At 43.8% G+C, this 13,640-nt stretch overlaps 1 protein-coding gene across 6 annotated transcripts in view; it reads left to right on the forward strand.

The window, feature by feature from the left end:
• The window catches only part of TENM2 (teneurin transmembrane protein 2), a gene marked incomplete at both ends in the record, with an annotated part of 890,113 nt that overhangs the window by 518,870 nt on the left and 357,603 nt on the right, over nt 1-13,640 (forward strand). The window lies entirely within an intron of this gene.

The following is a 13,640-nucleotide window of genomic DNA, read 5'->3' on the forward strand; positions in this document are numbered from 1 at the left end:
AACATTTAGGATGGGTTTTGATACAAGTGTGGCCTTCATCCTGTGCTAAAAATGTGGTAGGATAAACGCCTCTGTAACTGTGTTTATTTAGGCCCCAAACTGAATTATTATTGACTCCCCTCTTTCTCTCACACCCACATTAACCCGTCAGCAAAACATGTTAGATGTACCATCAAAATGTACCCAGCTCCCGGTCTTTGTCACTCCAGTCCCAGCCCCGGTAAGCTATGACCTGGATTATAGCAGGTGTCTTCTAATGGGTCTCCCTGCCTCAGCCCAAGCCTTCCTGAGGTCTCTAGTCAACACAGCAGCTAACGTGATCTTGCTAAACTGTAGATCATACTTGTCACTCCTTCCTCAGAGCTTTCTATCTCACTCAGAGCGAGAGCCAAAGGCCTCGCAGTGGTTGGGAGGTCTCCATCTTCCCCACATCTCCCTGCATCCCAGGCTCACTGGCCTGCTTGCTGTTCCTGAAATATACTTGGAGTGCTGCCAGCTCAGAGCCTGTGTTCATGCAGTTCCTTGTGTCCTAATGCACCCCCCTATCCCCGCCCCCCCCCCCCCCACACACACACACACTCTATCAAACTCCTTCTCTCACTTCCTTCAGGTTCCTATTCAAATGTTATCTTAACTGGGAGGCCTTCCCTGATAACCTTGTATTAAATAGCACCCACCTCTGGAGCCCCACCCTGCCACTCCTTATTCCCTTTCTTTTTGTCTTTCTTTCCCTAGAGCACATTTATACATGCAGACATACACTGAGTGGCCAGATTATTATGATCTCTGAACACATAATAATCTGGCCACTCAGTGGTATATCCTATATCATAAAAGGCTAATATGCAAATTGTCCCCTCAACCAGGAGTTCAACCAGCAGGCAGGCCGGCCAACCGCCCATGTCCCCTCCCCATGGCCAGGCTGGCTGGACCCCACCCATGCATGAATTCATGCCCTGGGCATCTAATATATATATATATATATATATATATATATATATATATATATATATATTATATATATATATATATTAGATGGTCACTCAGTATATATATATATATATATACACACACACACACACATACATACTGAGTGACCAGATTATTATGTGTTCAGAGATCATAATAATCTGGCCACTCAATGTATATGTATGTGTTTCCATTTATGTGCCTATAAATAAATTTTGTTGTTGTTTTTTCAATTTGTTATTATTTTTGCTATTTATTTGTTGGTTTCTTTTTTTCTCTCCCCACCAGTATATAAACTCCAAGGAGGCAAAGATTTTGTTTTTTCACTTCATAGGCCCACCCCATCCAGCACCTGACAGTATTAGATACTCAAAGGATGTGTGCTGAACAAATGGAAAGAAGGAAAGGAAGGGAGGGAGGTGGAAAGTTCAAGAATTTCTTTTTATGATAGCTTGTCTAGAAATTATGATGGAAGTCCTCTACTCATCCTTTTATCATCCACATAATCACTTACTTCAACTTCTCTTATCCTGGATAGAAACTATTTAGTTTAAGTACACAGATGTCAACTTGTTGCTTAAACAAACAATGTGACTGATTTACTGGGATCATAAAAAAAATATGTAAGTGGGAAGAGGGAGCCCACCAATCCAGTTTCTGCCTAGACATTGACCATCACCCCCTCCCACACCCACTTTGCCAAAGAAGCCAAGCAAATGCATCCTTACCTCCCAGGTGAACCTTAATTACTGTTTGTACCAAGCTTTGAGATCCTCAGATGAAAGCCGTCATAAAGGCAAAAAGTGTTATTACATTGCAAATGGTTATAGGCTCTCATTTAGCTCTGGAAACTGATCAAGCAGGAATGTTGAATCATGAGACTAAGATTGGCCAAATATTACACTTGTTATAATTAATCTGAGCTTACGCTTGAACACAGTGATATGTTTTTTTTTAAATAAAGTTAAGTCCTCTAAGAATGCATGAATCTTTGTGGGTCTCAATTTTCATCCGGAAACTTAACATTTCGGATACGCAGACTGCGGGGAGATGAATGTTTCTCTGACTTCTGGTGGGCAGGGAGACTCTCCAGGCAGACCGCTTACTTTAGAGATGCCTTCTAAATGATTCTCTGTCCCCTTTACCCCACGGGACAGGGACAAGAACACTCACCAAAGTATGGCTTTAGAGCCAGAGCTGAATTTAAATCCTTAAATAGGCCTTAAATCCTATTTCTTTCTGAATGCCCACACTATCTCTGTGGCCTTGCTGACAAGGGCTGCTCAGGAATACTTAAATAACCTCTGTGATGGGGAGCTTATTACCTACAAGGATGCAATTGATTGTTATTCAGCAACTGTTGTGAGAAAGCTCTTTGCGCATTTCTCCATTTTGTCAAATATTTATTAAACACTTTCTCTGAGCTAGTATTCTGTTAGGTGCTTTGGGATATGGAAAGATTAAAAACAACACCTATAGTGCAGATTCAACAATCACCTACAGCAGTGCCCTAGCCTTGAAGTGTAAGAGTTATTCAATAAATACAGGTCGAATGAATGAAAGAGTAGACAACACTCTAGGAGGAATGATAAGGCACATGCCTAAGGAACCATAACACTAGCTAGAACGTGCATAAAGGAGAGACATAAATAAATGCAGTAGATACGAAGCTGCATCCACCTCCTTTAACTTTTATCATCTCTGGAACTGATATCTGAAGTGGTTCATAGAAGTCCACTTCTCCTTCCACGGGGCATGTGATTTGAAGATTGCTACAACTTTCCTTACCTTTTTCTCAGGCTCAAGAGCTTCAGGGCCTATAACCTATTAAATGATTCTAAGGTACCCATCAGTCTGAATGTCCTCCCCTGGGCAAAGCCCGTTTCTCAGTTAGGCTCTTAAAGGGATGTCAGCCTAGACCGACTGATCCAGATGTGATCACACCAGCATAGAGTACAGTGGGAATCTTTTCCTGTGCTTCTCATACTTTGTCATGCGGCTCAAAATCATTCGGTCATGGAACCCACTTTCCTGACATACATGCCTACATCCTGAGAAAGCCCAGTGTTCCAAAGAAGAGAGTGTGGACGAGTGTTACTTATCCGCTGGGCTTTGGGAGGCAGAGGAGGTACTTTTATACATCTTGCATTAGAATTGTAGCCATTAATATGGTTTGCTGTGAAATTAGACTTTCTTTAAACTTAAACTTTGTGTGTGTGTTTTTATTTGTCCTTCAATTTGAATATCAAGAGTTGTGGGATGTAGTGGACAGAGCCTTGGACTCAGATCACTAATTCACTATTTTGTGGAGAAAGCTCCTCTCTCTCTTTCTCTCTCTCATCTCTCTCCCACCCGCTCCCCACAACTTTGTCATCAGCAAAGTGAAATGGTTGGTGCAGATACCATCCAAGGTTCCTTCTAGAACTAGTATTCAGTGGTCTTTATCCAGATCATTCTAGGAATTTCACTAGTCTCAGAAGAAAAAGAGCCTTAGCTAGATATATGTTCTAAATAGAAGCATAGCAAGAAGATGAGCAGCAGGTCAACACCTACCCCCACAACCCAACATCTAAGGCTTAACTAAGAACAACGTAAATTGTGATCCAAAAGCGAACTACGACCCCAAATTGCTTTGTTCTTCTTCTACACAATGTAGCAAATTTTCAGAAGAAAAGAAAAAGCCTGAGAATTTTGGCACATGTTGACTTCAATCACATGGCTTCCACCATGATGGGGCTTGCTGGTTGCCCAAACACACCTGTTGGTTCATGCCCCAAATTGCACATCATTGTGCCACCTGACAGGCAAGCTTCTTGCTCAACCTGAAGTCTTTCAGCATTTGAGCCCTGGCTAGCCGTGGTTTCTTTCCTGGAAATTGTGATTCTTTGAAAATAATGTTAAAACAAATCATTTTCTTTTTCTTGTTTTTTTTTAACCCCCTGACAATCACTAAGGGGCTATGCCAATTCCAGAGTCTTTACCCTCCTGTCATTTTAATTCCCTCCCTTCTCTCTCTCTCTCTCTCTCTCTCTCTCTCTCTCTCTCTCTCTCTCTCTCTCTCTCTCTCGGCCATAGATTCCTTCTAATTCAAAATTCCCCCAAGACAATGGGCAGATGCATCTCAGGGTTGGAGAGAGGAAAGAAATGAGCATTCCCTAGTGCCGTGGTCAGCAAACTGTGGCTCGCAAGCCACATATGGCTCTTTGGCCCCTTGAGTGTGGCTCTTCCACAAAATACCACGGCCTGGGCGAGTCTATTTTGAAGAGGTGGCATTAGAAGAAGTTTAAGTTTAAAAAATTTGGCTCTCAAAAGAAACTTCAATCGTTGTACTGTTGATATTTGGCTCTGTTGACTAATGAGTTTGCCGACCACTGCCCTAGTGCATGGTGATGTTTCAGGACCACGGAGAGCGACGCCAGGTGGAGTTGGGGAGGGGAAACCCATTTTATTCAGCTCTTGCCTGTGGTTTCCAGGCCCCATTGGGAACCCCCCAGGTGGTGCAGATGACACATGACAAGACAAATACGCTTTGCAGTCAGGACAGCTCTCTCCATCACATACAAAGAGCAGATCGCATCTGGGCCCAGCCGCCATCCTACTGTCAGCCCGCCTGGCATTTACCTTCCCTCCCCAGGCTGACCCCTGAAGACAGGGGCCGGCTCTGGGGAGCATTGTTCTAACCAAGCAGCGCTGCAGCCTTTGTGTGGGCCTGGGAGAGCCGCAGGCTCCTCTCCAGCCCTACTCTGTAATTTTATCAACTCTGGCTCTGAGAAACCTATATTTATAATGCTAATTAGGAGGGCACACATTTAATTTGAGTGGAAGACTGTTTGTATCTCCCTGAGCCTGATAGCACGAGGCTCAAGCGACAGCAGTCGGAGGCAAAGCAGGCATTTCTCCCTCCTCCAAGTATTTGCAACAGGGCTTACTCTTGCCAAACAATTTCTCTCTCGGATTAAAAAGAGAGAGGGAGAGGGAGAATGCCGAATATGCTGGAGCTGAGAAAACTTTGCGTTTATCTCCTGCCTGCATAATATATTTCTCTGTGCACTGAGAAAACATGCCTCTTATGTTATCTAATTGTTTCCTGACACATTTAGCAACACTTCACACTCTTTAAAGTGACATTAACATTGCTGACAGTGGAGGTGCTTTCATTAGACGGGCTTTGAATTGTAGCCAGGATGCTCTGCAGGTCTTCAAACAGGCTTGTAAAAGGCGAGAAAGGCATTATTTACGAAAAGAGAGACTAGGCCAATGGTACCCTGGGGGTGCATATTCATTTTGCTGACTCCAGTCAATTTAAGAATGTGTGCGTATGTGCTCACGCACGCACACAAAACAACTTCCCATGAGCTGGACTCAGACGCCTGCATCATCCAGGGGCCACTAGACCGCCTGGGAATCCTGGAGACTCTTCAGAACGTTCTCCTTCCACATCTTTTCAACCACAACAGAGCACGGTGCTGTTTCAGACTCCAATCCGCCGCCTCGTGCCCAGTCCTGAGGCCGAGCAGCCGTGTGGCTGGTGTGTTGTGGGCATGATTGTCGTGCTCCCAGCTGTGGAGCTAATTCTCCTCTTCTCCCTCGATGCTTCCTCTTGCTCCTCGCAGGCCTTTTGTGATGTTCCCAGCTATCTGCTCCAACGCATGGCTGTCCTGCAGGGTGTCCTAGGTGAGCCTTCCGAGGACACTCCCCACAGCACCTGCCTCTGCAGGGCCTGAAGTGAGACACGGTGAGATTCATTCTGACCTTCAGGGAAAATGTAAGCCGGGCTGGGAGGAGATGGGGCAGGTACAAGTCGGGGTATGAATTTCTGCTAGGACACACCTCACCTGTCATCTCGACCTAGTTATTCATCTTGTTATGTGGGCAGGATAATATTTTGAAATTTCGGAACTTGAGAGCTGAAGGAGAGAGCTCCCCACAGATTGTTTCGTCACCCCCACACTGCTACCCCTTCTAAGCGGCTTATCCCAGCTGGAATTCCACTTCTCTGTCCACATCTCTAACATTACAATAACTCTGTGTAGCAATACAATCTTAAATCATAAATTACTGTCTTGGCTCTGCCCATGACTTACTGTGTAACCTTAGTCAAGTCTCTTGCTTTCTACAAGCCTCAGTTTCCTCATCTGTAAAATGGGAATGATTACCTTCCAGATGGTATTGTTGGAAGGATTACATAAATTACAAACCACAGAAGTGCTAAGCTTACTTCCAAGAACACTATGAAGTTAGTGTTAGTCTCTCCCACTAAAATATGGGCTCCATTGTGGCTGAAATTATGTCATCACATTTCTATGAAGTACTAAGTGCTGTTCTGTTTTCGAACAGTAACGTTGCATGTGTTACCTGAGGCCTGGCGAGGGTAAGCAGTTTACTCTAAGTCACACAATGGGCTAGCCCCAGGAAGGAACTCTGGTCCCTAACTCCAGGACTCTTTCTAACTGTACTTCCAGGGGGGATGTGTTAAGTACAAAACAATGACTTTCAAATGACCATGCGGGGAAGGATGCTTATGATATCCATGGCTTCCTAACAAACTAGACCTGGTATCCATCTAGTTTACATTTCCCATCCTAGTCTCAACGGCATAGTTTGACACCTCTGAGGGGAGCTTTTCAGCCTTTTGGTTGATGGGTAGTGGTTGGACTCCCAAGATACCGGATTTGTAGCACCTTATCAAGGACCATCCAGTGATGAATGGGCGAGTACTGTAAGTGTGGGCAGCAGAGGAATGAAATAGTTCAGGCATCTGCCACCTCAAGCCCATGTTTCATCTTCATTGTGCCTGCAGCACAGAGCAAAACACAGATTTACGTTGAGAAAGGTTCGCTGTCTGCAGACAGAGCCTCTGAGAAGGAAAGCTTCCAGTAATGAGAATGGAAACAGGTACTGTCCATAGAGCTCTGTACCATGTGCCTTGTACTCTCATAGGTTATCACTTAATTCTCAAAATGTCCTGGAAGAGGACGAAGACACCTATCTCATACCCTGCTTATGTTTGATCATAAGACTTAGCACTTATTTCAGAACATTTATAGAAATGCCTCATTGGATGCTTATAATAATCTGAGAATTATGTTTATACACATTTTGTTTATCAAACAGTTGAGAACAGAACAGTTAGGTGACTTGCCAAAAGTCACCCAGTGAATCAGTGGCAGAGCCAAGGTTTGAACTTCAATCTGATTCCAACACCAATCATATTGCCACATCATAGATAGGCTCCTTATCATTATAAAGTTAACTGGAGGCCCAGTGCATGAAATTCATGCACGGGTAGGGTCCCTAGCCCTGCCGACTGCTGCCCGGGGCCTCCCTTCCCCTGGCTGCCTGTTGCCGCCGCCAGCTGGGGCCTCCCTTCTCACCCGCCTTGGCCTGGCACCACCCACTCCACCATCCTGCTGCAGTCCTGCTCTTGTCAGGGCCCATCAGGGCTGGCAGTGCCTCCACTGCCGCCCGCTGCCAGCGTCGCAGACGTCCGCCATGTTCCGCGCTGCCCCCTGGTGGTCAGCGCACATCTAACTCCTGGTCAGTCGAATTCTGGCCTGTGGGGACAATTTGCATATTAGCCTTTTATTATATAGTAGGTCCTCGGGTTACGTTGGAGATCCACTCCTACAGCACGACGTAACGTGATTTTCGACGTAAGTCAGAACCCACCTACATCAGCACCTACGTCACTCACATAGAGCGCATACACAGCAGTAATGAAGTGAAACAATAAAAAAAATTAAAAAGAAAGATAACAATTCCTGACCTTTACTTGTGGTAAATAAGTAACAAAAAACATAAAGCACATATGTACATACGTTGAAATGACGGCACATTTTTTTTTTTAATAAATACTATAAATGGGAGATGGCGACGTAACCACGAAACAGTTACGTCAAGTCCGACGTAACCCGAGGACTGCCTGTATAGGATTACATTCATTGTCATTGCCTGTGCAATGTGGTCTGAGCTCTAGAGCCAGAATGCCTCGGCTCAAATTCTTTTCCCAACCAACCTGTTCCATCTCAGCTCAGTCTTAACATCTTTGAAATGGGGATAACTAAGGATATTAAGTAAAATTAAGTGTAGTAATAGATGTCAAGGGATTGGAAATAATGCCTGCTATATTATAAGCATTTAATAAATCTTTGGGATTGGCAATATTGTTATTTCCATGCATCACGAACCCAAAAAGTAAAGATTAAAGTAAGAAAGATAGACTCCCATGTATATGGAAGATGGGACGCCCTTTGAAAATGAAATGCTTTTTTAATATATTTTTTATTGATTTCAGAGAGCAAGTGAGAGAGAGAGAGAGAGTGATAGAAACATCAATGATGAGAGAGAATCATTGATAGGCTGCCTCCTGCACGCCTCCTACTGAGGATCAAGCCTGCAACCCGGGCATGTGCCCTGACTAGGAATTGAACTGTGACCTCCTACTTCATAGGTCGACACTCAATCCCTGAGCCATGCCGGCCAGGCTGAAAATGAAGTTTTGATATGGCTCAGTGGTTGAGCGTCGAAACTTTAAATCTTTCTGTAGCTGTTTTACCCCCACTCTGTTCTTTCTTTGTAATGTAGGTTCCAGGAGAACAAGGAAATAGCCCAATACATCTTCTGTGTGTTGTTCAGCTCAGAGAGACAACTCCGTAAGGGACTGAACTGCACACACAGGTTATTGTTTTCACCTTGTGTTCTGGCTAGTGTTGGGTCACATCTCCAAACAGTTCCCTAGGGCTGAAGCTTTCATAATTAGAGTGGAATCACATCTTGCACAGGGGTTAGGTTCGAAGGTCAGCAGCTGAGGCCGAAGTTGTGGTCACACCACCACCCTGGAGAGTCCTTAGAAAAATACCCCTTTGGAAACTGAGATATTGTCTCTCAATAAATCTAACAGTTTAGTTTTTCCTCCAAGGTTGTCACGAGCTGCCCTGTCTTCGTTTGAGCACCAGATGAAGTAGTGACTTAATATTCTAGCCACTTGATTAAAAGAAAAACAAATACACTGAAAATCAGAATCACTTCTTCTCAGCAAGATACCTACACACTGAGAGGCACCTAAGACCAGCAGCCATGGCACCCAGCAGTGAAGGCAACATCATATGCATTTGATATATACCCGATAAATGTTTCTGGAGTGAATTGTTATCATCCACAAGTCCCACTGCTATTTACTATGTACAGGCTCTAGCTGGGTGTGAGGGAACAAAGTGTATAATCCACAGTCTCTACCTAGTCACTCACCGTGTCATGAGGCAAATAAATATCCTAATATATTATAAGTACAACAATGGAAGTATGCCCTGGGTACCAGTGGATGGGTATCAGGAAAGACTTACAAAGAAGGTGATGCTGGAGCTGAGTCTTTAAGGAGGTGTTTGGGAAGAGGTTGAGGCTACCAGTGAGAAAGGAATGCTTCCCATGCACAGGCGGGATGCAAGGAGGGGAAGATGGGTATGCAGTAGTGCCATTGCTTTGATGGCTTAGCAGTGGTTCTCAACCTCTCTAATGCCGCAACCCTTTAATACAGTTCCTCAGGTTGTGGTAACCCCCAACCATAAAATTATTTTCATTGCTACTTCATAACTGTAATTTTGCTACTGTTAATGAATCATAATGTAAATATTTGTGTTTTCCGATGGTCTTAGGTGACCCTGCTCGGTTCTCAACCTGTGGGTCATGATCCACAGGTTGAGAACCGCTGCTGTAGAGCCTAAGACAATCAGAAAACACAAATATTTACATTACAATTATGAAGTAGCAACGAAAATGGTCTTAGGTGACCCTGCTAGTGGTTCTCAACCTGTGGGTCATGATCCACAGGTTGAGAACCGCTGCTGTAGAGCCTAAGGCCATCGGAAAACACAAATATTTACATTAAGATTCATTACCAGTAGCAAAATTACAGTTATGAAGTAGCAACGAAAATAATTTTATGGTTGGGGGTCACCACAACATGAGGAACTGTATTAAAGGGTCGCAGCATTAGAAAGGTTGAGAACCACTGGCTTACAGTATGAGGGGTCGGGGGTGGTCTGGCAAAAGCCCTCTTGCCATACAGGAGATTGAACTGGATTATGTGGACAGTGGGGAGTCTTGGGAGGGTTGAGAGAAGCAGCATGCCATGAGCAAATGTGTGTGTTCAGAAATATATTTGCTGTTATAAGGAGGGGAGACATACAGGAGTGTGTGATACCAGGAACCAGGAAGCAAGAACTGTGGTCTAGACTACATTGTCCAGTATGGAGCCTCTAGCCACATATGCCTCTATAAACTTAATTAAGAATTCAGTTCCTCCGTTGCACTCGCCTCATCACCAAAATAGTAATGGCATCTCATCGTAAAGGAGCTGGGAGGTGTAATTACGGTACATAGCCAAGCAACTGGGAATTCCTATTCAGAACGTATTTGAGGGTTTATTGCCTTTTGGTAAATGGTTGCGTCACTGCAGGCAAAGTGGATTTGAGTTCTCAAAAGGGGAAGCTGCAATGATTCACTGCATTTTACCTCATTACCTTATGAATATGAAAGGTTTGGCGTTAGAGAGTCACAGAAATTACATTAGTTCAAAACTAAGCTCTATCCTTGTCTACAGGCTGATCTATGTTTGACTCCTTCCCCAGTGCAGTGCTGCCAGGAAGGTGTGACATATACACACATACGTGTTAGTGAGATCTGGGGAGGACATGAGAATGCAGGGTCCCAAACTGTGAGGACAGTCCACGCCTGAGCCCCTGAAAGAGGCCCTTTAACTGGGGCAAGTCCAACAGCCTGCCGTTCTTCCAATAAATATGGATAATAGCGTGTGTGAGATCGGGATGTTTGGCCAGGGCCATCTGAAAACTATCTGTTTTCGAGAAAATGCTTAACTGGGCTTTAGTGAGTTCAGTGAAATGCGCGTGAAGAGGGCAATTAGGGCTTCCGCTGTAAAAATAAAAACTTGAAATGGGGCGTTATGGAATCCAGCAAACCCAGTCAGGCTGCTGTTGCCTCGCAGAGAAGACATGAGGGGTCATCATGAAAAGTCCGCAGGTGAGGTTCAGTAATCTACAACTCAGTTGAAACATTCTCCCTTAAGTCTCTCCTCTGTAAAAGCAGCCCAACTCTCTCTCAACCTACAGGTCTCCCCTAGCTCCAGAGGACCGTGTGCTAGAACGTCCCTCCTTGAGGAATTAGATCAGTTTCAGGAACTTTTCCTGCGCTAAGTTCTTCAGTGGCGATTTACGCTTATTTGCTTGAAGTTTCCTTGAGTGGGGGGGAAGAGCTGGCTGAATCAGAATTTTCACTTCTAATGCCTGCCCAATTCTTATCAATCGGAAAAAAAGAGCTACTTAAAAATTGACCAGATAACATAAAATATATTAATTTAAAATCTTCACACGTGCAGGCAGGGTTTCTCAGCCTCTGCATGGTGACATTTGGGGCTGAAATTCTTTGTTGCGGGAGACTCTTCTGTGCATTGTAAGGTGTTAGCAGCATCACTGGTCTCTACCCACTAGAGGCCAGTCATATCCCCCCACACACTCACAAATGTGACAACTGAAATGTCTCCAGACATTGCCAAATGTCCTCTCAGGAGCAAAATTGCCCCCTGTTAAGAATGACTGATCTAGGCTAACATCAGCACTAAATATAAGCAGCTTGCTACAGGGAATATAAATATGCATATGATATCAATATGAGCCCTGAATATATACCTGGTATATAACATAGATCTATAATTTAATTTTCTAAGTATGGTTTTATTGCTTTTAGAGAGAGAGGAAGGGAGAGGAAGAAGGAGATAGAAACATCAACGATAAAAGACTCATTGACTGAGCCCAGACTCATGAATGTACCCTGACTAGGAATCAAACCAGTGACCTCTTGGTGCATGAGTCAACTCGCAACCACTGAGAAACACTGGCTGGGCAGTCTCTATTTTAATTTAAGATGCTCTGTTCATTGAGGTTATTCTGTATCCTACAATTATAATCGAAACTACTGCCTTTGTTTTATTTTTAAAATTTAAGACGTAGGTAAGAAGTTGAGTCCCTCTCACCCTTCCCCAAGATTAATGTGGCCCATGTCAGGCCCAGCACCAGCCAGGAGTTGATCTGAGTTTCCCTCCCACACTGAGGACAGACAGCTGCTGTGTTGCCTGCTTGACTGTTGCCAAGTAGATGGCCATCTGCCTGCGTCTCTCCCCCACTCTGTAAGGCCCACAATATTCTTGTAAGTAGACCAGGTATCTCCCACCTACATGAGTTCTCTGGGACCTCACGGGGTTGAGTTTTCATGAATTAACATGGAGGAAGTCAGCTTATAAAACGTGAAAAGTTCATAATTCTGGAGGCAGAAGACCTGGAATCTATTTCCACTTTTCTTTTTTTCTACTCAGTAACTGTCTGGCATTGACCAAGTCCTTCCTCACTTGGGCTTGGTGACCAGTTATAAACAGGATGATTTTGGTTCTAAGTGGCAAGAACCAACTCAAGCTGGCTTAAAGAGAAAAAAAAATTAGGGTAGGGTGGAGAATAAATTGGTTTATATATTGAAATATTGGTGCTTATGAACCAACTGAAGCCAACAAACTGCAAGTCTCATTAGCTCCCTCTGGGTCCCTTGTAGCCACTGTGCATCAAACACAGTTCTTGGGACCTTACATATATTACCTCCAGTCTTTCACACAACATGTGAAGTCAGTGTCACTTATCAGAGAGGCCCAGGGAGGGGAAGCAAATTGTCAATCTCTCTCTCTCTCTCTCTCTCTCTCTCTCTCTCTCTCTCTCTCTCCCCCCCTCACTCCCCCGCCTCCTTCCTCCCTCGTTCCATTTTATCTAAAAATCAATGGAAAAATATTCTCGGGTGAGGATTAACAACAAAATACATAGTGACTTCACAAACGCCCAAGCATGTGGGGGGAATGTGGCTAATTTACTCAGACATCTGAATAAACAGCAAGTATTGGAACAATTCATTAGGAAAAAAAATATTTAAATCCTCTAGCCAACTATTTTGCATATGTTACTACTGTCCTTTTTATAATACTCAGCCACACAAAAGCCACATTTTTATTTAGTCTTTGAACTTATAAAGCCACAAAGGATTTCCAGTTCTTGACCCAAGAATTGCTTCCTCTCTTTACTAATCACTTGTTCTGTGGGGCAGTCACTGTGGCTGTTTCTGGAGGAGCCCCTGGTTCATTCCCTCCCCTAGGATGATCTCTGTGGTGCATTCCAGAAGAGGGGCAATGAGTTTGGGGTTCACATCTCATTCATTTTTTCTCAATCGCTTGTGTCTAATGTGGGAAATAGTTGAATGAACCATGCATGGCTGTAAATGTTAAAAGAGAAAAGTACATGTGAAATCTTACCTGAGTTCTCAGCTCAAAGCAATATTACATATATAGGTGGTAATGAGGTCACTGAACTTAATATTTTGGCATTAATTATTCCTGTTACTGGTTTTTATTTGGATTTTGGGTTTTTTTGTTTTGTTTTGAGTTATTTGGGTTTTTTAAATTATCTCTTGATCATGTCTCTATTTCACCAAATATCCTGACACCCCTGTTACTACAGAAATCAGTTACGCATCGTCTACACAGAACATTTTAATATCTGCCCGCCATTAATCTTTGGGATGAAAAAGGAGCCAGTGGTGTTCAGTGAACTGGGGGACTTGATTAG

Source organism: Cnephaeus nilssonii (genome assembly GCF_951640355.1).
Source record: "Cnephaeus nilssonii genome assembly, chromosome: 5".
Taxonomy (NCBI): domain Eukaryota; kingdom Metazoa; phylum Chordata; class Mammalia; order Chiroptera; family Vespertilionidae; genus Cnephaeus; species Cnephaeus nilssonii.